The 22,821-nt window shown below is 40.5% G+C and overlaps 1 long non-coding RNA gene across 3 annotated transcripts in view; it reads right to left on the reverse strand.

The window, feature by feature from the left end:
- LOC110988330 (uncharacterized) overlaps positions 1-22,806 on the reverse strand; it is a 107,448-nt gene extending 84,642 nt beyond the window's left edge. Inside the window, exons 1-3 of one of the 3 annotated variants that reach the window (XR_015426602.1) lie at positions 20,363-22,799; positions 15,510-17,914; positions 14,371-14,419 (exon numbers count right to left, since the gene is read on the reverse strand). This is a non-coding gene — a long non-coding RNA (uncharacterized LOC110988330). Of the gene's footprint in view, positions 1-14,370; positions 17,915-20,362 lie in introns of all 3 variants that reach the window. The other 2 variants (XR_015426601.1, XR_015426603.1) reach the window with 2 other exon arrangements.
- Positions 22,807-22,821: the final 15 nt, after the last annotated feature.

Here is a 22,821-nt window from a genome sequence, read left to right on the forward strand (position 1 = left end):
GTAACCAAAAACAGAGAAAAGTTACACAGGTTGGGTAAAATTTCGCACAACTGCCATGTGCCACGAACCTTCTTGTAATTAGGTACATTTTTTTACAAAAAAGGTGTTGAGTAATTCATTCATAAAAATTCGGTAAAAAATTTACTTTGAGCAATCAAGTATTTCCAGCAGGATTTCCACGTTAAACAGAATTTTTTCAATGATATTTTGTTGCTTCGTGAAAACAGCATCATTCAAACACAAAAGTCACCTTTTGGGAAAAAATGTCTAAAGTACTGGCAGAGATCTCTTTGATTAGATTAAGGCATTTTAAAACTTACAAATGTAGGGAGTTCAGCCGTGTTTTTTTTTAGAATGATAGGCAAAAAAGACACCTGCACAGATAATCTCAGCGTTCTCTGGAAACTAAACCTTACACCAATGCAACATGCAAGAAAAATCCAAAGTAAGTTCGCCTTGGGTGAGAAATAAAAAAATCAGAAAGTTGGTGGTAATTTGAAAGAGGTCTTAGTAATTTTGATAAAAAGAAGGACTTTTTGGCACTCTTATTTGCATTGTTAATTTCTTTTCTGTTTCTAGCCTAAAAGACTTTCAAAGAATCTGTAAAGTTGTGCAGAAATTGTGCAACCACTGAACACTGTTCATAGGTTCATTTGAAAAGGAATAGTTTTCATGGCTTGAGTCATATACCATAATTGACTCCAAATTAGTAATTCAGAATTAAAAGGGTGTTTGAATTTTCAATTCTAAAAATAGTGAAGCAATCATCAAAAACGTGGCTAAAGGTAAATGAGAACACCACATTTCTTTTAAGACATGCTTTGTTATTTTTCATTGTACAAAATGTTTAATTGGACTTTCTGACCTAAAACATGCATCCTGATTCCGAAGACTGTGTACAATAGAGCTAGGAAAAGTTACGAAATCCTGAAGCGACAGACGTTGCATAGCCCCCCTCACCAGAGTATGGTCGTTTTGCTTTGACGATCGGTTGAGGGATTCACCAGCTGCCAAGGTGTCTAGCTCACACCGATAGGCCTCCACTCGCTTAATCCTCTGGAGAACTTGTCCAACACAAATAAAAAGAAGTACGCCCAGGTCAACCGAACACGTGTATTAAATTTCAACACACGAAATAAATGTATTATAACAAGTAGACAAATCCTGGAAGTGAAGGCTTTTTTTTACAAGGAATCGCCCTGACATGTGGTAGCACCGCCGAAGCCCTGCATCCACGTAACACGACAGTAAAGTGAGTTTGATATTGGACATTGGACATTTCTATTGGTTTGTACAGCGAAAGTCCAATGTCGAGAAATTAATTCAGACATTCGCTGTACAAACTTATGGGAACGTCCAATATCAGACTTACTTCACTGTCATTGATATAACTGCATTATAGCTGGCCCACTCACACGAAACCCACCACGAGTATGTGCATACCACGCGTGCAAGTGGCATAGTGTACAAGGTGCAATTGTAGGTTGTACATGTACGTGTAATGCATGGTCCAGGCCTGGCGAAGCTCATGTGTAAGCACCAAGAAAAAAACAAGGACATGTCAAATGACAGAATTACAGTCGTAAGAGGTTTCGAACAACCTTACCTTCAAAGACTTCTTTAAGATGTGGCATGTTCTCCATCTTCAGCCCTTTTATCGTAGTACGCAAGCATATCTTGCTTACGGTACCGGCCTTGCAGTCACTGAGCGCAAAACCATGCTTGCGAGGCGAAGGGGAAGGGCGCGTTTCCGAACTCTAAAGTACTTTTTACCTATTTGGGTATGCTTTAACATAATTAAGTAAACAGGTTGTTTTACTCATTTATTGTGTATTTTTAATTTTATTAGCTAAGCACCTATCATCTGACGAATTTTGCCTAAATTATGTTTTAATGAACTTAATTTTCGTTCCTGTTTTTACATCTATTGTTTAATCGACCACTGGTCTTGGGTTACCTTCCCGCACTTTCACAAACATAAACATTTTCACCCCTTCTGCAGGACTGCTAAAAACGTGGTCGTCTTGACAGTCTAGTACCTCGTGTCGTTAGAAAACAAAGAAAATATCCAAAAACGTGAAGGGACCACGTATCACCCAAACACACTTTTGCACCATGTTGAAATAATCTATTCGAAAACATGGGCAACGAGTTGGTACATCGCACTCAATGTCGAGGAAATATCTACTGCAAGGTTTACCTAAACTTGCATCAACTAAGGGTAGCTTCGTGTGCACTCCACATTGAAATAACCCGGCCTAAAATTTAATCAGTTTTATGATGCATACAATACAAATACAAAACACACTCATTTACAAATTCAATTTAACATTATACCGACAATATTACACCGTCGTTAATCGTAGTCTCGAACGCCTGTTGTAGACCACGCATACCCTTTGAATATTCCTGTTAATTAATTGTTGCATGTGCAATAGGCCTATCACTTCTCCATTGTTTTACCTCAATTAAGGCATGCAATGATTAAGCTACAGACGATCCGCCCAGCTATGTTACTCTGATTATGAGCTATGGCGGGCCGCGTGTAACATTGTTATCGCATTCATTAATTAACCGCTGTGGTTGGTTCCGTGTCAGTGGATGGAGTTTACTGTCGTTGGCGAGACATTGTTGACTTTGCTGCAAAAGTTAGAGTCACAAATTTTGGGTCACTTTTGCGGAAAGAAACGAACATCCAAACAAAAATAGACGAGGTTCTTTGCTGCGGCATCGCATAATTATCCATACGATATTATTTTACATCTATGGGGAAAATAATAAAAATTCCTTTCCTTTCCATAAATTTCTTTTCAACCTGTACAATTTTATCAATTAGGACAACTTTCCAACGGGCAGCACGTTTTCCCCGGTTAAACATGAGGGGAAAGGGTATACAGCCCCCCCCCCCCACCAAAAAAGTGCTGCGAGCACTTTATTGTCCATTTTAAATTTGGAATGTTAACTGGCGGTATTTATAACTTGAATGGTTTTAATGAGGATAGCCGTACCTAAATATTTTTTTCATCTTTTTTGTTTTTTGGTGATCCAGTGATATGCCCCACAGTAAGCACAAGCAACGAAGCTTGAGTTTGCGTAACTTTCACGCCGAATCACTAGTTTTCTTTTGTTTTGTTTTTGCACTGCCATTTTGAACTTTCTTCTCTGTTTTTTCTCAGGTGTCCTTTGGGGCAGAAGATTTCGTCTCTGTTTGTAATTATTTTCACTATGTGTTTTTTATCTTTATCTTGTTTTTTGTTTATTGTTTGTGGTTCATTTTTGCCTTCGTGCATGTTTGTCCATTTCTCATCCCTATGGGCTGTGAAATGACCAACAATTTCATTTATGTACATGTACAAGATCTTTGTTCTTCGAAATAAAGATTTAGATATGACCTCTGACAGAGATCGCCAAAGGCACATTTCGAATGGGATGCTGACAGCGCAATGCACTGAAACATCCTTAGCAGAAACTTCGTTTGCTAAAGAGTGGTACAGGTTCAGTTTTTAGTGCATGGTAAGGTTTACTGAGAAAGCCAAAGGCAGATAAGATGACATAAAACCATCCTCAAGCCAAGAGTGTTCTCTTCAACATCAGGCGAAGTCATAAGTAACGCCAGTTGACATTTTGTGATTAAAATGGACGGCAATTTGATGGGACACACCTCATACCCCGTTCCCCGGATTGACGCCCATGTAAATGACGCACAACACGAAAAAGGCATATGAGATTGTGTTAAAACACGACCTTTTCTCATACCCTGAAATGCTCCTATTTCTAGTTATAATCAAAACCTTAAACCACATGAAATATTGGACTGGTTTACAGGCTGCAATTCCTGTTCTACTTCCTTTCAATTCCGTGCTCTTTATGGACTAGAAAAGGGCGAATGACCGAAGCTCCGATCTGCAGCGACAAACTGAGCAAAACGGAGGGAAGAACCGACCCTCTGCAAGTGTCCCCACCCAAAAGCGATTTCAGTTCATTCGTACAATTGTGTTGTGTTCTGTGATACTTTTTTGTAATCTGCACGAGACCATGATATTGAGGTGTCTTTATTTGGTCGTTCCCCAGCTTTGTCATTTTTGTTTTTGTGGTTAGATTTTCTGGTTTTTCTATTCACTTCTTTTCTTTTTTTGCGACTGTTCAGTGGGAACCTTGTAATAATTATGTTATTAACCAAAATTATAATTAGATATCAACTGAAAGTTTGACACTACATTTATGAGCAAATTCTTCCCCAAAGCTGGTCAGCGTGTACGTGTACTCGTATTACATCAAACTAATAGATATACTGACTTCTGGTCGGATGACACAGTCCAACTTTTTAAACAGCTCTTTTAGAAAAAACATCTTGCAACCATGCATATGCAGTGGTAGGTATTTGGGTCAAATTAGCAGAGACGTTTTCATGTTGCAAAAATGCGCAATGATGTGGCTCGGTGTTTTGGGGGCCTGTTTCTTTCACACGGATCTCGATGAGTGGTCCCAAAGCTGGTTCGCTTTATATCCATTAAGCGGGTTCTGGCGGCAGTGAACCAACGACGGATCACTGATTGCAATCAGATCCGCGCGACATAAACAGGCCCTAAATGAGCGGAATCGGAACACACCATCCAAGTATACATGTTACAGAGGTGGGTGTCACACTTGTTTCAAATTTAGCCAATTGGAAACGCGTACTTTTTGTGAATTGAATTCCGCTTGACACCCCTACTGCTAAAAATGCAATTTCCCAACTCACGCCAATCAACTTCGCGTCAAGTTCCCGCCGCACGATAAGCTAACCAATCACAGTAACAGAATTCAATAGCAACACAGTGTCTATGCCGCCGAGCGTTGAGTCACAAGATGTTGTTATTGCAGGCCGTGGGTTTTGTTCAGAACGCCCTATGCGAGGAAGACAAAGGAGAATCTTTAGCAGAACAAAAAAGATAGAATCAAAATCTCAAAGACCCCATTCAGTTTGGGAAATTTGAATTCTTTTTTGGTGTTCCCCATAACAAATCTTTGACATATGTTTTTCTTTGTACTAAGTTTTATGTATATAGATACAAATTCCAGACTCGAATTCCTTCCTTTTGGGGTTTAAGATTATTTTCACAAACTCAGTACGATAAAGAGCATAAGATTGCTAGGAAAAGCCCAACCTTTAGTCTTCATTATAAAAAGATGGAAATGCAATTCTAATTCTGTAGACCCTGTGCAGTCATGTCAAACGTACATGTATGAACATGCACAGTGACCATTTTTCTACATCTCTTCACGGCGCCCTCTTCAAAGATACTTTCTAATTATCTCCTGTTTTTCCAATTTCCTTAATTTTGTATGATTCGTGCTTTTACTTTCTATAAGATATGTTTGTTGTGTGTGTCTTTGATCAATAAAACATCAAAGGAAAAAAAGATAGAAATGGTTGGGAGAAAAAACCGGTGAGGAGAGAGGAGAACGATTTCTGCTGGCAGAGAAAGAGAACATGGTTTCGTTGCAAGACAGAGGGTTTGCTGGACCAATGCATCGGCTTCACAGAAGGTTTAAACCACCTGTATTGGTACTGAAAGTCCAAGCTATGATCTCGGCCCTTCGGCCAAAATCCAGGCCAAATTAGCCACCGGTAGAGCGACATATGTCTGTCCGATCGCAGCAACTCACAGTCAAGCAAGTTACACGGCAGAACAAATCCCGTAATCATTGTGTTGATCGTTTTATTTTGATTATCATCGTCTGCATCACTGAAACTGAATCTGAATTGACAAAAAGGACGAAGTTCAAATTTTTGCATTCGATATCACCTTTTGAAAAAAAATCTGGTAAAATTATGTCATAAATTGCATACCTCTGACAGGTTGACGTCTCATTACGAAATAATCCTTCCAGAAATTAAAGTAGCAAGGGAAAACGAAGGATATAGTTATTTGGATTTTGATCCCGATCTGTCTATTATCAGCACGGTCATAGACTTTGAAAGTTTTGCAGGGATTATGTCTTTACTTTAGATGGCCAATGGTTTTTGTCTTGTACTGCTGAGACGGCCCAAGTCCGTAGGCCTACCGGTACCCAGCCCTGAAGGTCTGCCCTTATGAAAGGACCTGGCGAAATGACTGAAGGTGGTACCCGACACCGTGTGTAGACCAACATAGTAGCCGGAGTTCCGGGCCAAGTAACTTGAATCGAATTCATTAATTATATAAGTTGTGACTTGTAAATTGTATCAGTTGTGAAGAGATTTTCTATAGAACCTAGGCAGTGAGGTCTGTGATGAAATGATTTGAAACGGATTGAAGAAAAAAATGTAAAGGTTCATTGAAAGAAACCTATACCGGACTGAAGTCCAAGCTCTTTGGGAAGCTCTTACTGAAGAGACATATTTCTCACTTCAGTTAATTCTTGTAAATAGTGTAGACAGTTATTGTAATATACGTTATTGAAAGATTCGGTTGGTGTCCTTGTTTTCACTTCATTTGGTCTTTTGTTTAGTCTTTAAACCCGGCTTCACCACCTTGACCAAGTTGACCAAATTGAAAATTCTCAACTGGTGGTGACAGAAACTAACGTATACAGCACATTGCCATCGACCTGGCTTAATGCTCAATTCTGGTGAAATCGAAATTCCGTTGCTAAAAATAATGTAGACGACAACTGGAAATTCAAGAAATCTGGTGTGTGACAACAATCGAGATGACCAACATTACAATTCACTCACCTGAGTGAACTTAACCCTTACTTCATTCATCGAGAATGGATTACCACCGGATTTTGATGAAATAGGCACGTAGTCGTATCCAGGGCCTAATCAAGAAGTTTGATTAATCCAGCTAATGATTAACAGGAACACAGGAAAGCAGTCTTTGTACTGTGGTCACCTACTCTTGTTATAAAAATGGAAACGGTGTTTACATTTTGCCCATAAAAATAAAGTCTTCGTCAGAGAAATACCCGCATTTTGTCGTAATTTTCCCCCAACAGTTAAAGTTATTTTTGTTATGACATCGACCAACAGTTTATATGTTATTTACCCCGCCAGCCTACCAGGCAAAACCAAGCTGGATTTATCCGGTTGAACACTGTTTCAAAAACAAATTGTCCACACCAATGTATAAAAAAAAAATCAGAATAAAATCTTCAAAATTGTAGTACCAATTTAGACTTGTCGTGTGCCTCTGGAAGACTACAAAATAATATAGGGGACATATTCGGACGTTGGATATAAATTTGAAAAGACTGAATCTCAGGAAATTTGGGGTAGATTTTAGCTTTTGAACTGAACGTATAAAAGGACTTTCCAAATTTGGGGAAAACATCAAATTGAAGGAAAATATATACTCCAGGAATTAATTAAGACATTCTAAAATGGTCTGGTGAAAATTAGCGGCATGAAGTTACTTCGATGCGTGGTTAATTCGGGCGACATTTGACTAATTTAGGACAAGCATATTTGGTTGAGAGGGTGGGCGGCTTATGTTTCGGCCGACTCTGTAGAAGTAATTGGTCAAAGTATATAGGCCTACTGGTTAGCATAGAATAGACTTCACTCACAGGGAAACCATTTTTATCTTGTTCCCTGAATCTGTCAGTTTAAACGTAATCTGTTAAAAGGAGTAGTGCCAGACTATATGTTGGGTTCCAAACATCACTTTCATTTTTCTAAACTGCGGCTTAAAACCTTTAGATTTAATTTATCACAAACTGTACATCATTATCAACAAAACCTGGCATGAATTTGTATTTAATTTTTATTTCGTCGCTGTTCTTTTAACTTTCACGTTAACAAAATGAAACGTTTTAACTTTGATTAATTCAAGATGGCCAACATTTGAGTACAGTGTATTGTAGGCTTATCTCTGGAAACGTTAATTGGAAGGGGGATCCGATAGGCAACGGGGCCGATAAAACCACACCTGAATTTTATAACTGATGAGCAACTGGTAACAAGGAACATTTTGTGTATGCAGGAATTCTTATCAAGCTAGTTGGGGTTCCAAGGAATGCAAATAAACGCGCTGCAGGTATGGGAGTCCCGATGGGTCTGCAACAATTCTTCATGTTGATCACCAAACCAAATATCCCTCAGAGGCGAACGGCATGTTTGGCTGCGTGTCTAGACTGTGACAGACAATCAGTCAGGTCACTGATTTCTCGAGAGCTCCTCACGAGCACCGAGAACTGAGACGCTGTCGGTAAATTCAAACAGGAGCGATCATTTTGGACTTTAATTGTCTTAAATTCACGTTCAATTTGAAAGGGGGTTTTATTCATAAGTATACATTGAAAATAATTGGGCTGTATGATTCAAATGTTTTTAGTGATCTTTCCATTTCTTTTATTTTCTATTTATTAGTTTTATTTCTTGACACATTAATTTGTATCTTTCCACAAGTATAGCACAGTGATCAATACAATTTTTAAACTTTTATTTACATTTTTCAATACAGTAACTGTATACCCCCAAAAAGTTGGACATATTTCTAAACCAGGATATCAACTCTTAAAAATTTCACTCAAAATGTTCAACTTCATGTATTGGGGTGATTTTGAATCACCTGCCGGGTATAGAATTCATTCTTCTGTTTTTGAGAAAAGAAATTTTTTGATTGTGAATGATTTTTTGAAAAAACAAGTGCAAGAAAGCAACGAATTCCAGTGCACCGAAGCTCAAAGTCCATTTTCGCGTCCTTTCAAAGATATTCTAAAATTGAGAAGCAGCAGGATGAGAACAGCAGTACTGCTGAACCCCAACAGGTGCCGGGAGATTTGTGAATGCTCCCATTTGTGGGATTAGATCTTAACCTCTCATATCTTCGAATTAGTCCAAGCTAACCCTAAGTATCTTGAAAAACCGCTTCGGTAGCGTAGCCATCTGGTGGTAGAGTGGTAGAATTCAACGGGTTGGAAATTTGAAAGCAAAAATAGGGATTCTGACGGCATTACCGGGACGGCATATGGACTATATAATGCCCAAACAGGACGATAAAAGTATATCGCAAATAAAACACCGTGATGCAAAACACAAATGGTAAAAGCACCGAATAATGTGTTACATACTGTATATCTCAAAAGCGACTGCACCATCTTGCGGGTTTAATTGTAGAGGCTTCGTTTGTAATTGAACCGACACGGGACAATCATTCTCTTTTGCGGCGGGAAAACAAAACCCCAACTTCGTGTATGATCCACTTACAACTTGCGAGTTCGCTTCGGACAATTTAAACTCGGAAACGGTCTATATTTACAAGTCATTATTATGTATCTCTTCTGTGTATATGCAATTTGCGGCTTTCTCGAAATGTTGATTAATGATTGAGTTTATTACCTCTACGTTTTTGTGACATATGGGGCGTGATACATGCTAAGGGAGAGTTAGTTGATAGTAATTTCAGTTTCCTTTTTAACAATCCCGCAGGAGCATGTTTAATTTTGATATTGGGGTTTTAATTCCAGGCCCTTAAAAAATTGTTCCTCTTTACGAAAAAGAATTACATTTTTGGGAAGTTTTTTTGGGGTCGTATTTAATTGTACAGTGTTGTTCATTGTTCCTACTGAAATAAATAATCAATGAATGTATATTCTTTACATCCAAAAGCAGTTGAGTATCTTGTGTCCAATTATTAACTGTGCTCAATGCTGATGGAATTATACCATCCTGCCGAATATTAGTCCAAAAATGCACTGGAAAACAGTTGCATGTTATATTTAAAACCGACAGTCTCTCAAGTTTTAGGGCCCAACTCTCGTGAACAGTAAACTCATGTAATTCTCTTATTTGAAACTTTTTAATCAAGAGGAATTCCGCTGGATTCCCGGCCGATTCTGTCGAGTGAAACATCGAGCTTCAAGTAGGATTTGCCCTTAGTCTTGATTGTCATGTTGTTGCGGCTTCTGTTCGTGGTTCTTCAAGATATACATGTACATTTCGAGTGCATGATGCTATACTGCCGTGGCTTGTCGGCGCCCCCTGATACAAAGTTGGCTGCTACCGCGTAATGTAAAGTCTAGACGGTGCCGAGTAAACAATCGAGAGGTGTTGACTTTGACTCGAGTTGAGATCAGAGTACAAGAGGTACAGACATTTTATTGTAAGTGGAAATAAACAAAAAAGTATTGCGTACAAAATTCTGCATCATGAATGTAGTTATTTAATACGCATGAAAAACTGATTGATGTAAAAATACAAACTATTTAGTTAAATGTGCAACTGTAGAATTGTCACTCGTTTCGATTTGCTTCTCTAGGCAAAATCTTCCCCAAAATGTGCGTCGAGCGGTCCTTGGTATCTGGCAAGACATTTCACCCATGTATCTCACAAAAGCTCGTTGGATATTTTCAAAGTCAAAGGAATCAAACTGACTGAGCATATTTTATCTTTTTAAGATAACCGTTCATATTTTTGAGGGGGTCGGGTGATTGTGATACACTCTGGGTTAATTTGAACACGAGTTATCCTGAGAGTAAACCCATTCAAGTTGATTCAAATTCACAATTCAAGTTCTTTGTCGCTTTTTGTATTCGTCCGTGTCCGAGTGCAATGACCAAAACCTCGGAGGAGGCGCCTCGGACCCTCCCCCAACGCTTAGAAATTGTGGCCAAATTTTCAACCAAAAATACACCCCAAAGAATAACAAGTTTGGATCCCACAAAGGGCAGCCGTTCTTGTTTGATCAACCCTCTCAGGCTTTGGCTATTTAATCTGGGCCAAGCAGTAGAATTTTAAACTTGAATAAATTTCGACATATTCGCATTCAGTCTGAAACCCAAATCCATCAGTACGTAATTCCGCTTATAGTCGCATGTCACACGACCACATGGATCACTATTCCTCTTCTGTACACGCGTGGTTACTGGAAGCACTGCACATTTTGGTATTCCTAACACAAATGTTTACGTTGGCTAGAAACGAAGGCCTGCGTCAAAATTTCATGAAATTTATTCCACAACTTTTGCCGCTCATCCTTTTAGAAACTTATACAGGTTTGGCCGGCTCCAAACCTGAGCCGCTAAGAGACGGGTTATTTCGCCCGCTCACTGTTCAGGTCAGCACAACGAAATATGTCTTGAATACAAACTCAAATACTCAACTTAAAAAGGCAAGAATAGAATAGAAAATTCCTACGGTAAATGAAATTTTGCTCGAGTAAAGCTAAGGCACCAAGGCACGGACATTATGTCCAGCCACGATTGACCAGGAAACACGGGAAGTTTGACTATACATGGCCATTCAAAGAAGACTGCAGCGTGTCGGATTGAACAACCACCTTTCTTTTTGAAAACCCGCTAATGATAATCTCTTAAAAGCTTTTCCCACTCACTTCAACTGTCCTATAGTTTGCCGGGGAAATGGGTGAATACGCGGGGTTCACGAGTGCCCGTTTCGTGCGTGATCGTCTCGGCCTCGACCGAATTACAAACGGGCTGAGGCGGGCGGGACCGCGGTACCGTCCGCCTGAACTTCCCGAGGAGTCAGCGACAGAGTCCGCTGTTAATCATGGTCTGTCTGTAACACGATTTTAAATTTGCAAGCTCCTCAACAACGAGACCGCCATGAGGGAGGGAGGGGGGGTTTGATGATTTCTTGAGTTCTCTGAAACCGTTGCCGGATTTGGCGGACTGTTATTGGACACGAGCGAAATCTTTCTAGGTTTTGTGCATCAGTGCATTCGCTTCAAGAAACACATTTAAACCATCCCTTTGGATCTTGTAACAAAACAAGCCTACGCACATTTTTCATAAACTGTTTTTGAGACGGAAGGTGCATTTTTCTCGGGGTGGAGAATTTTAGATTAATCACTAAGCAAGAGGAAGCCTTCACCACGTTTGTAATTTTCAGAGAAAAAAACCCAGAAACCCATGAAATCTGACGGTATTATTTTTCAGTTATCGCTACCCAAACACTCATATTTTCAAAGTGTCAAAGCTGTTTACATGGCCGAGTCGAGAGAGCATAGGAAAATTGTTTTGAGAAGCCCGAATGGGGGTGGGGTAGTGTTTCGTTTGCAAATTACTCAATTAGTGAGAGAACATGTCGACTCTGTAGCAGCTTGGGCGCAGTTTCATGCACGTTGTCATGGAATCACGCTGTTAACATCACCGGTAACACAGCCCTGATGAAGACTCCGTATCGTACCATTGTAAGAATTCTAAAACTCGGAGAAAGGTGTCGCCATGCAGCGTCCGTCCGCCATGTTGTCCTCAAAATGCCACGGTGGATTTCTCGAAATTGTTGCAATGTCAACTCTTTTGTTGACTTGTTAATTTTCATGTCAGGAAATCTCACGGTAGCGTAGTAAACCATGCGCACGATCTAGCAGAGAACAATTACCCTTTCTCTTACATCGTTCGGGAAAACGTACAATCTCAAATCTGAAAAAGTCGAAATAGCTCTTGTCCGAGAAATGGGCCGAATCGAATGCGGACTTCTTCCGAAATCCAGGCACACACGGAGTCCGGGAAAACTAAATTAATTAGATATGTTTCCTTTAACTGGATTAGTCATCACTTTCTGTTATCGACTTTTAAAACTTATATTCATTGAAACCTGACGATTTTGGCACTTTTATGATAGATCCACGGGCTCCAAAATAAAACCGGATAGAAATGGGTTACACTTTCACATCTCGAAACAAACAGTAATAATAAAAACCCGAATGCGAGGCTCTGAAACTAAAATGAACGAAAATGGGCCAAGTCCCTTGTTTTTTTTTTTTTGTTAGCATTTGCTGTTCATGCAACCCGTTGGCCAACGACCAATTTGTTATACTCCTTGGAGTCTTAACTTCCATGTACACAGGTTCATCCATGAAAGCCGCTCCATTCCAAGTAAGCCCTACGACGATCTCGGTTGCATTGTACCATGCCTCAGCCTATCCTACCGGGCCCTTTACCAGTGTTTTGGCGGGTCCGTGGCGAGCATAAACCAGCCAGGATCGACACAAAGCTATCTGAATTCCCAAAGAGCGACAATATCACTCTTTTCGAATGAACATTCATTCCCTCCGACAGAACTGGGGAGAAGAATTGAGTGAGTTTTTTTACCCAGTCGAATAGACCGAGATTTCAATCAAGATTCTACTGGTAAGGATTCAAACAAATTCGATCTAGTTTTTCAGTACAGCGTTCCCAAAATCCACTTTCTGGAAATAAAAGAAAACTGGCCAACCCTATTTTGCCAATTTCTGGTCGCTCTGTAATTCTTCCTGGCCTTTTCGACGACATTGGCGGCAGCTTCACATCGGTTTCTCCCATTAATAAAGAAGACATAAGGAGATCCAAACAATACGCAAAGCTTTGGTGCGACCAGGTGTCCCATAATAATGATAAGATGCAACATTTTCGGATTTTTTTCTAAACCTCAACTGGTTTACCGGTTCTGCATGCCATGTTGTCTATATTTCCTTGTTTATAAAATAGTCATCATGTGATATTCAGGTTACATGACTTGTACTGTACATAACAGATTTAGAAATTGGCGGATTCGAAATGCAGTTTAGCTTCACATAATCTTGTGCGATCTGCATTAATCTTGTAGGATTACATCTGGTTTTGTTGCACTCTCTGTATAGGAGAGGTGCTGGTTTTAGGAAATGTGGACATGCTCGCATTTCCTGTGTTCTCAAACAAATGTCCGGGAGATGGTTATTCTAAGCAGTTCCTGTATCCAAACTTTTGATTCATAGTCAAGCAGGCACCGTGGAATAAAGGGGCCACACAGAGCCACGGGTGGATCGAGTTTATCCGACATATAAACTCGAGCTTTCCATCTGTATTCTCAAAATGCATGGACGACAGTAAATGCTATCCAGGACAGGGTGACGATGCCTCAACAAGTTTGGAAATATTTGCATATGGTTATTTTATTTCCTGTATTCATACTCACAGCTTGTTTGTCTGACAAAAATTGTAATATATCAATGATATCTTCCAGATCTTGTACAAGTATCCGCTTTTTATCTGGAATCCTCCTATAATTTCTGTTATTTTCATATTATATTCGTGTGAATATTCTATCAATAGCATTGAAATAAACTGTAGGCCTGCCTCTACCTACCTATTCCATACAATCACGTGGAATCAGACAGTGAGAGGATCCAGAAAATGAAAGGTACGACAAAACACGAACATTTAGGGTATATCTAATTCAATTTTTATAAACGATTCTAAACAACCAAAACTTCCTTACTATTTTGTCTATCTATATAGACCTCCAGTCATTTTCATTTTTTGGTCATATGGCTGCTATAATTATGTCGCTATGATCACAGCACTTGTGCTTATGATTTCTGAAACCTGTCAAAGTCAAGTAGCCTAAGTTTTGTTATTCATAAAATTGGCCTATTGTGTAGCAAGGTTGCAAATGCATGCAAGGCGAAAAGATGATCTTACCTTTCAACATTGCTTTGATGTTCTACGAAGAGAAAAATGCATTAAGGTCCTGTAAGACAAGAGAAAAATGATTAATGAGAGGCTTTTCTGTGTTACCGACACGCCATCGACGGAACAGGAAAGCGATCGCCGTGAAGCCCTGGATTGTGAGCTTCTACCCGGCGCGAGACGTTGACACTAACACGCTTGCTCGAGCTATCCCGAAGAGATGCGGAAACACCAGATCTAACCACTTACCACTCAAGCAAGCGTCAGCAAAAACTGCGAGGATGCCCATTTGGTGTAAAGGAGGATTTGTCGAATACATTAAGCCTATTTGGAAAAGAACATGCATTCAACCAGGCGGGAAAACTGTATAAAATACGCCCTGCTCATCAATCAAAACAGCTGCATTATGTTAAGAGCTTATCTATACGGAGCGTTTTTCCTTACAACCTTCTTGTTGAATGTCACAAAGCATCGTTTTTCAACAAAATCATCAGCCTTTTAAGAAATCAGACATCTCCACACATAAGTAAACGCTTGAGAGTCAAATTTGGGCAAGACACGCAGTTCGCGAAGGTTTCAAATGTAAACATGCCATACGATACTACACGAGGACGGCGCATTAGCCCGGTGAATTTTGCGCCCGCATGCGCCGAGCGGGCAGCGGACGGTCGATGGTGACCGGGAAACGCTGTCAAATCCCCGGTGATGGAATTCCCCCAACCACTGTGAATAACGGAAATGTTGCAGGAGAATATACCGGCCATTTTTCTAATGGCGAGGACAGGTCATATCAAGAAATGCACTGTTCCAGAAAAAGAATCAATGGATTGAGTCAAGATATAATTTCGTAATTGCATAAACAATGAATATCAAAAGGAAAAAACAATCGTAAGTGGTAATGAAGAAACGTTAATCTATCATCAAAACAAACACAAAGAATTTCAATGGTTACTTTAACCAATCTTTTGTATAATGCAATCCTGATTGCTAAAAATTCTGATTTGAAAGGGAAATGTGCGAAACGAAATTTCCAGACAACAGTGATCACATTCACTTGTTTATCTAAAAGGTTGATCATGGAAATGCTTCCAAAATAATGTAATGTTGCCGAACTATTGTCACATTGAATAAATACATGAAAAAGTAGGTACATTCACAGAACAGAAACTTGTATATGAAGACACACGCCCTAGACTGACTGGCTCTCTGACTAGCGGATAGACCGAGCGCAGATGGTCGACCGCTACCGACGACTCTGCCCTGTGAACCGTAGGGTTCCCCGGCCGACGCACGGTAAATGTGAGGTCGTAAAGCCTCGCGCGTGAAGCAGCATTCACTAGGTCTGATGTGCTCCCCCCGCGGGACGGGAGACAGCGAAGCGGGCCAGCAGTGCTTGAACCCCGCTCTGTTTTCTAGTGGGTGGAAATTGGCAACTCTCCAGAATTCAGTGGGGATCAATCCTCTTGGAAAAGAACAGTGGCTTTGTTTTCCGCTGTGTTGGGAGCAAGAAGACGAGATTCAACCAGATTTCGACACGACACGGCTTTATAACTGGGGCGGGGGGGGGGGGGGTTCACAAGAAACTTTCAATTTTTCCCTCCCGTGCTTCAGGTATTTTCAAATTCATGTGAATTTGTAAGGCGCGTGCCTAAACCAAGACGTTCTGTTATCAACCCTCGGAATCCTTCCCACTGCATTTCAGTATCCCTCGGGTTAAAGTGCCAACTAACTGCAGATATGTTAATTTTCGTGTCAGTCCAAACTATGCACTGTTTCTACGACAAAGTGGACGGCATATTTCATATCGAGGTTTTCCTTTTTCCTTTTCCTGTGTTCTGTTTCTTCTTCTACTTTATTTCTTTTCTTCTTTGAAGAAGTGTTCATCTGTGCGTGCATGGGAAGCCTCTGTTTTGCATGCCATTAATTGGGAATTAATCTCCGACAAAAAGAGACTGCGATACATGTACAGAAATCATTTCCTGAGAAGAAAGAAAGGTCTCTTCGAAGATTATTTACAGAAGAGAAGGGAGTCCGTCGGTGCAGTCACATTGCCGACTAATACGCAAAATTGAATACAACTCCTTCTTAACACTTGTGAGAATAGTTTGTTCAGGTTGATGTTCGAATTCTCGACTATTTGAAAGAAATTTAAGATTTCCATGCAAAAGATTCACAGAGCAAATCTCTGTGTGTATACGTGTAAGAATTAACTGTAAATATACCATGAACCTCCAATACAGATTTTTGCCTTTACAACTAACGGAAATATCTCATACATGCGGTTCAGAATAAATCCTTTAAACAAAACTGTGATCGGTTGATTTTAGCTTTGGTTACTGAAATTATTCTTAGATATAATTCCTCGCATCTTTAATTAAGAAAATATTGATTCCGATGAGAAATTTTTCAGCCTTGCAACACCAAGTGGTGAACGTGAAATCTAAGAAACTTCAATTTTCTTTCGGTGTCCTTATTCGTCAAAGGCCTGTAAAGTTCCCAAAAATATCTGTTATAATCATCAATTCACTCCATCATAAGAGTAACCCTTGCTTGCTAAAACTTCTGAGAAATCACCGCCTCTCTGACTTGTGCGTCTAGACGGGCGCAAAGTGCTTGTTGACAGATTACATGAACCAAAAAAAGTGGCGGTTAAAAATCAATTGGCAAATAGTTTTGGAGGCTGGCTAACTGGACCCATTGGGCGCGGGGCACGTCTTAAACTGCAGAACAATAAACAGCCCCCCTTTCTGGGAGAACGCTTCCAGACGCGTGTCTGTCCCACATGCAAATGAAAAATAGTACCGCATTATTTAGACTCGAAGTAGAATCGCACATCAGGTAGAAAGTTATATACAAGGAGATATATACAATCCCGGCACGTAAAACTCAGCTATTGAAAGTTTAAAAAAATGCAGACAATATAAAAAAAACAACCTTCCATTCAAAAAAATAAGAGCTAATGAGTACTTATCTAGGTATGGAGGGCAAAATTGATAACTTAGCTAGTCTTTACAAAGATTTCAACCCTGAATCAAATAGTTTAAAATAGTTTACGCAGTAATCACAGTTTCGATTTTAAAGGCTCATTTCGTTCCAGAAATGGTCATGAAAATCTTTTGAGTTTTAGATAACAAATTGTCACAACAGAAACCATGAAAGTAAAAGGATATTTTAGTAAGAGTACATCAAGGCATTTTTACACATTTATTCTCACCGTACACAAAGGCCTAATTCAAACAGCAATATTTGAATGAAACAGGCGCACAGTCTTGTCTAATTCGGTTACGTGAAAAGAATGTTAACCTTCAGGCATGCATCCGAATTTTCGTAGGCCCTCTGTAACAACACGCCAATGGAGAATGTTGATATTAACTCGAAACAAATATTGCTGTTGTGTTATGAACTTTATGATGATCTGTCCCGGAAACGTCTACTTCTTCATCTCCCTTGCAAGATAACTTGATCTTGTAACAATTGGGCCTTGTCGAAACTGTGTGAGCAGATGTGGCTTAAAGTTTCTTCCCAAAGATTTTAGCCCATGTTGCTGGAAAGAGGACTGTAAAGTAGAAATCACAAGCAAGAACTTTATTACCTTGAATGTGTCATGCTTAAACATTAAGAATTTTTGTTAGAAAGTGGTGTTTGAAGAGACATCTGAAAGGTATTCAGAATAAAAACGGTTCAGATCATAATATTCATTATAAAAATTGTTTTGGGGATGAAATCGACAAAACTTACAATATTTCTGTCCCAAATAATAAAATTAATTAACTTTTGGGATCGGTCAAAGAGCAACAAGTTTATTACAAGTATAATAATATGAAACCCGTTTAAAACCTGAATATTGAAGTAGCTCGGCCAGTGCACACATGCATGCGACTTTGAAAAATCCTTGATCCCCTGCGGTACACAAAATCTTTTTTACACACTGTGTCGGGAATTCATGCCATTGATATCAGCTCGACGGAATGTTATTGGCGGGTTATAGACTTTATAAGAGGAAAGAACAAAATTTTGTTCATGGAACTTTACTGTTTTCCCCCAGCATTACACTCTGAGCCTACACATCTGAGCCGTGTTCACCTTGCAATATCTATAAGTTCCACGATAAACGCTTTTGTCATTCCGAGAACCAGAGAAAAAGAAACATGAATTCAGTAACAAATCACTAACTGTCCATGGCAGAACGGCCTGGAGAAGATCAGAACTGCACATAAATTGTTTCTAGACAGTGCCATTTTAATTTTTTCCCCAGACGGAACGTTTTCGACTCCACGCAACTCAATAAAACTCAACGACGCAGATGTCACAATTCTTGATGGTATATACCGAGAGAAGGGCGCCCCGATTCGCTGTTTGTGAGAATAACCAAAACTACAAACAAGAATAATCAAAACTATGTACGAACTGGAAGCCGAATCAAGCCGAACAATTGCGATTTTGTGCATAATAAAATCAAATAGTTATGAGTTTGTCAAAACTATGCGAAAAACTCCAGAATTATCCAAAATGACCCAGAATACGGGCGATTCACAATAGTGCGCCTTCAAGAGTTTTGGCGTTGACCAGTCACAATGCGCAAAATCTGTCGACTCAATGCGGAGTAGGAAAGGGTCGACAGATTTCGCGCATTGTGATTGGTTAGCGCGTTGCAAACTCTAGGAGGCGCACTATTGTGAAACGCCCGTATTCAAAATCTGGGTGCATTCTTGAGTTATTTCCTATTGTATTCGTACGTTTTTATACATCTATAATGAGTCAGCATAATTCTGGACTGTTTCACACGAAAAAAAATCTACGAAACTTGTAAGAATGCCAACAGTATACCAAGTTACGAATAGGGGCCTACAGCCAGAACAAACCTACTACTTCAAGTCGCTCCCGAATCACCCCGACAATTATTAACCTGTCCAAAATTATCGGGGTACTTCCCGATTTTAACAATCTTTCACCAAACAATCCGAATCATCCCCGGGCAGTCAGGAACCACTCCCTGATTTTCAGCTTAAGAATCGGAAATGTGGGAACCCGCCCTAATCCAGACATCTCAGAGATCCGCGTTTTCAATGAAATTACCCCTCGTGGCTTTTCCCACGCCGAAGACTTATCCAAAGATTCACTTCTAACATTTCAGCCTGATTTGTCAAATGATTGTTTGCGCTCCCGAGCGGACATAAGGGCATTACCAACCTCCTCCGACTGACAAAAAATAACTTATAAGGGAGAAATCCTGAATGCACCTTCCTGGAATCACGTCACACAATAGAGGGCCTCTAGTTTATCTAAGGCTGCCCAACAAAAACAATAATAAACAAACAAACAAACAAACAAAAAAGCACGAAAAAAAATGAAACAATTTCCGATGGTCCACTCAAATAGACGTAAAACGCGTTCTTGGCATAAGTTGGCATGAAGTGCACAAAATGGCCATGGAACATCACAGGCCTGACGAAATTAAACATCGAGACGACAAACAATCTCAACAACTGAAGTAAATTAAGAGGCAATGGTAACGATTAAACCAAATTAGTTAAACCGGATTGGGAAAACTGGAATCTTAAACTTTATAGAGCTTCCTTAAATCGGCAAAGCAAAGCCAAAGAGCGACTGAAATTTCCTGGAAATAAATTAACTCGTTTGTGAACAATGCATAAGAAAAACAATCCTCTGTGCTGGTTGTTTAACGTAATTGAGCACCGATCAGTCGAATTTAAAAACGAACGAAGTCGCCACCGAGTCTATCTTTTGTCGGCGTTTGCTGCGAAATGTTTGATATGGGACCTGAGTTCTGCATCCCCAGAGGCTAACTCCACTATTGCAGAAGTCAAGAAAACCAAAGTTCGATTCCACCTTAACTCATAATCTCTGTTTCAAATGCTCAAAAAGGAAACAAAATTAACTGGCTTTCCTCATGACGAGCCCGAATAAGATTAATTTCGTGCGGCTTAGTAAGAATCCAAGAATTCAGATGCATGAGACAAAGCATGACAGTGAGGCAGCTTACCTGTAAAGATTCAAGTGGATTCCAAAAAAGCCGGTGGGTGAACCAACTGGGTCTTGCTTTTTTGGCCAGGGAAGTCATTATTGCCCTCCCAAAAAAATCCCAGGTACGTGGCGAACCCTCAGTTCCGTATTGCCCTCGAAGTACTAGCTGGGGGACCGGTGAACAATAGTGAACTCACCGCACCTGGACTATGGTTGGGTCTCGTGCAGAGCAATAAAACAGAAACTTTCCCAGCAAACTTGTTGGCATCCCCGCTGGAACCTTGCTGGCAAGAAGCCACGGCACTTTGGCGCGTTCGCAACATACCAGCAGTTTGCCCCTTTAAATAGACGGGTGTCACTGCACCTAATCACTCCACGCAGACACAACACTGGAGAGATGAAAAGGCGCTGGATGGACCTCCAGACATTGTAATTACTAAGCCTGCCTGTTTGCCGCACACAAGACCAACAGAGCCCTCGCCTTATTTTGTGCAGCTCGCACTTCATGATAATAATATGAATATTTTCCCCGTCTGGCAAGCTAGGCTGGCAGTACGGTAATCGTGCCGGTTCATAGGTGACTCAAGGCCAAGTTTAGCTGCGCCACATTGTGTATTTTATCTGGGGGCTGGCTCGGCATGCATAGAGTCTGGTTTAGCTGATCCGACTGATCAAGTTGGAGTCTGGTGGCGTCAGGTCCTTGCTTCGGGTGGAGATCGAGGCAAAGCAGTGTGGAAGTGGTGCATTGGAGGGGTGGGTGTGCGCGTTAAACCAGCCTAAAATCGCGATAATACTGATCACAACACCAGTTGTTTTTTTTTTTTTCGAAAGGCAAATTTTCATTCAGGGTTTACAAAGCCCTGCGTGCGATGGCATGGGCGGCCCATCACCTTGCATGAATGTCGGCATTCTAAATAAGCTCCAAGAATCTCTCAAGGTATAGGGTCTGCTCTTTGACGTCGCGGTCGTATTTCTCCAAGTACCTGCTAAAACTATGGCTGGCCGTCGGTACAAAAGTAAAAAAATTAATTTTACAACTAAAAAAGAAAATCCCACGCAGCTATCAGAACTCCAGATAATAAAACATGCACTACTCAATACTGAATGAAAATACGACCCTATGGGACAAACGTCAATTTTGAACGAAATGGAGGTAAAATCGAAAACTAACCAAAAGGTTTTCTGCAAATTTTTGCCGCCCATACAAGCTGTAGGCAAAATAAGAGTGGTCTGTCGGTAGCGTACTTTGAACGGAGAGGGCTTTATTACAGGTTTTCCGGCCAACTTACAGTCTTGCATTTCCTGATTATTTGCTGATATGATACTCCAGGTTATAGTTACCGACATTTTGGGGTTTAACTGCGACACTGGATTTCTTTTCGCCACTTGTGTTTGTTCTTCCGGTGTTGCTTCAATTTTGCCTCAATCGATGCATCCTTTTTGTTTAATTTATTTTCTGAAATGGTGCGCACAATAATTCATGGAAGCTGTTCATGATTGACAGGGGTGCTTTGATGGGTTATCAATAATACGCCATGGCTTGGATCTACGATAACGAAAAGGGAATTCGAAGAATCCTCGAGAGCTCGTTTGTAGGCTTGCCTGACGCAATTTTGTTAGCAGCTGTATTTTAGGTAGGCCCCCTTCAACAAAGTCGGCTTCAAAAAGGTCCGTCTTTTACCTCTTTTTTACCGGTAGGCCTACCATTTGGAAGTTCTTTAATAATAACGAAAGGGGGGAATTCCAAACACACACCAACGAATTCCATGGATGGCAGCACAATTGCTGTACATGGATTAAATGAAAAAAATAAAAAGGTCGCCGCTTGTACCTTTTGAACAGAAGCGTTTGGGTCTGGTATCTTCCTTCCTTGAATCGTTTTGGGAGAGTGAATGACGTGCTCGAGTCGCACAGTCGAAATGGACCACTCTGTTGACATTTTTTGTTTTTATATTTGCTTGAGATTTTTGAAATAATTTGAGAAACATTCCTTTGATTTTTGTAACACAAGGTTTCGCCAACCCGCGCCAGATGTCAAAATGCGCTTGTTCGACGTGACAAAAGAAATGATTAGTGTAGACAGACACTCGTGGCTGCCAAGTTGTTTGAACGTGCGCGTTAAGACGGTTCGTGGGGTGCATCAGGAAAATGATTGGTAAAAGGAAAAGGATTCGCTCAGGCTGCGTCCGAATCTCTTGTCTAGAGCTAGGTCTAGGTCTTCGCTCCATTGGAAATGCGTGGAGACGCGTAGACAATAGACCTAGCCTCAGCTCTGGAAGCCCGTTTTGGACACGGCCATAGTTTTTCCTATCAGTCTATCCAAGGGGCGCATCGGGGGGGGAGGCAAACGGAGACCGCGCCCGTCAAACAAGGAGCCCACAATGAGTGCTAACTGGTATTAGCCGTCGCTGGCACCTTCGGCAAAAGTAGGGTGGGTACTCGGTAGGCCTAGCCTACCAGCAAAATGCAAGGTGTTTT

Source organism: Acanthaster planci, linkage group LG10 (genome assembly GCF_054643075.1).
Source record: "Acanthaster planci isolate LZ-2023a linkage group LG10, COTS_SCS, whole genome shotgun sequence".
Classification (NCBI taxonomy): Eukaryota; Metazoa; Echinodermata; class Asteroidea; order Valvatida; family Acanthasteridae; genus Acanthaster; species Acanthaster planci.